Below are 2,236 nucleotides of genomic sequence, written 5' to 3'. Positions count from 1 at the left end.
AATAATAATACACAGAGTCAGGCACGGTGGCTCTCGCTTGTAATCCCAACACTTTGCGAGGCCAAGGAGGGTGGATCACCTGAGGCTAGGAATTCGAGACTAGCCTAGCCAACACGGTGAAACCCCGTCTCTACTAAAAATACAAAAATTAGCCCGTCATGGTGGCTGGCACCTGTAATCCCAGCTACTTGGGAGGCTGAGGCAAGAGAATCACTTAAACCCAGGAGGCGGAGGCTGCAGTGAGCTGAGATGGTGCCACTGAACTCCAGCCTGGACGACAGAGTGAGACTCCATCTCAAAAAAAAAAAAGGTAATCAACAGATGCCTTCCAAAGTGCTTTCAACTCAAAGCCCATTCTCAGACTGAAACAATAGCAAGCATTATCACCATTTTACAGAATGAGAAATTAGTCAATGTTAGGCTTAGTAGCTCTTAAAAGAATGCAATCCGTAGCAAAAGAAAGCTTAAATACAGGTAATCTGATTTTTCAGCTTACTGATCTACTAAGGAAAACTTCAAATCTTTTCATAACTAAAGCGTTTCTGAAACTGCAGCATACATTAAGTATTTCATATGCTGTCCATTAAATAACTAATAAACTCTATTTCACAAACAGGAAAAGAGGCTGAACACCATTATGTAAGTAGTAACATAGGATTGTACCCCTGTTCTCTTACGACACATTCTTAACAGTACTGGTTTTTAAGATGAGGGAGAAAAGAACCAGGAAATGGACCAGTGGGAGATAAACACAGGTTAAAATCTTGTCAAAAAAAAAAAAAAAAATTTACGTCTTCATAATGGCATCCAAATTCAAGTGTCTGGGTTTTGGCTTTTTTACCTAACAATACACTGTTGTGGCTTGACTTTTCCATTACCGTGTAATAATGTTTCTTTCCTATTGGACGCAATCTATCCTAACCTCCCAAACCTAAGGTAGAATTACTCATTTCATCTTCCTAAATGAGACCTCGAAAATATGCCATATAAAGGAAAATGGGCTCTTAGGCGTTTCTCCTTTTTAGTAAAATGTCAATGCAACATATGCCAACGCTGGAGACAAAAAAATTCTACTTGGATTTACTGTGAAAAAAAGATTTATAGCATTTTTTAAACCTACATGTTCATTTCTGTGCCATTAACTTTTTGAGGCATTCTACAGAGTCTACAACAAAGAGAGAAATGACTATTAGAATCACAACCTATGAATCTGGGTGGAACAAAGACTTCTCCTTTCATGACGCAGAGAAAACGTCGTTCCCAAAAAAAAAAAAAAAAAAAAAAAAAAACCCGGTCCCCTCAGATACCATGCACGGTTACTAACTGCATGTCTGTGTACAGAAAAGCAAAAATCATCTGGTCAAAAGCCCAAATGCCGCCCTGGCCAACCCTCGCCCCCGCCCCCGCCCCCTTTGCCCACGGCCTCGCCCCAGAGCTAGAGTTCCAATATTTTTCTCCCCAATAAAGGGAAGAGGTTTAACCCTTTGAGTTCCACAACCTTGCGTTCTTCTACGCAGGCGCCCCTCCAGCACAATCCCAGTTCTAATCGAGTCGCTGCCCCTTTCCGCGACCACACCCAGACCCCCAAAGGCCCGCTCCCATCGACCACTGATGTAAGAAAAGCCAAACCCGGCCAGCGGGGCTCCCAGCCCCGCCGCTCCCTCTCCTCCTCCGGGCCAAGGCGTGCCCAGAAAGGGACGCGAGCGCGCCCCTCAGTTCTCGCACGGGCTCGACCAAGGGGCGAGGAAGGAAGAATCGGCGCAGCGGCGAAATGGGCACGAACCTCGAGCTCACTTGCTGCTCGGTGCCAGGGCGAGGGGTGTCGCTCTGCCCCCAGAATCCGACTGGTAGTGTGAGAAAGGTGTGGTCCAGGAGCGGTGACCTCGAACCGGGGCCCAGCAGTTCTCAGGTCCTCATCCTGCGATGCTGGGGCCTCACCCACGACCCCAGTCCCCTCCCAGTCGGCACCCAAGCCTACTAAAGACCCCTCTCTGGGGCCGCAAACAGCCCTCGGGTCCGCCCGGTCGAAGCCGTGTCAGGTGGTGACAGGAGGCGACGGGTGACCATGGCAACCCGAGGTGTGCAGCTGTCCGACCCCGCCTCCGCCTCCCGGACTCACTCACCTGAGGGCTCCAGGGCAAGCCCGGAGGAGCGACGGAGGAGAACGCGGCTGGGAGGCCGGTGGCCAGGGCACCGAAGCGGCCGGCTCCGGTCTGCGGCGGGAGCACGAGGGCGG

The 2,236-nt window shown here is 49.5% G+C and overlaps 1 protein-coding gene across 3 annotated transcripts in view; it reads right to left on the bottom strand.

Annotated features, from left to right (window-relative positions):
* WDR47 (WD repeat domain 47) overlaps positions 1–2,230 on the bottom strand; it is a 79,943-nt gene extending 77,713 nt beyond the window's left edge. For all 3 annotated transcript variants that reach the window (XM_011948139.1, XM_011948140.1, XM_011948141.1), the window contains exon 1: positions 2,124–2,230. The gene's annotated coding sequence lies outside the window, so the exon portion shown is untranslated. The remainder of the gene's footprint in view (positions 1–2,123) is intronic.
* Between the last annotated feature and the right edge of the window lie 6 nt (positions 2,231–2,236).

Source organism: Colobus angolensis, unplaced genomic scaffold, assembly GCF_000951035.1.
Source record: "Colobus angolensis palliatus isolate OR3802 unplaced genomic scaffold, Cang.pa_1.0 Scaffold273, whole genome shotgun sequence".
Classification (NCBI taxonomy): Eukaryota; Metazoa; Chordata; class Mammalia; order Primates; family Cercopithecidae; genus Colobus; species Colobus angolensis.
This window is presented reverse-complemented; position numbering and strand designations above follow the sequence as displayed.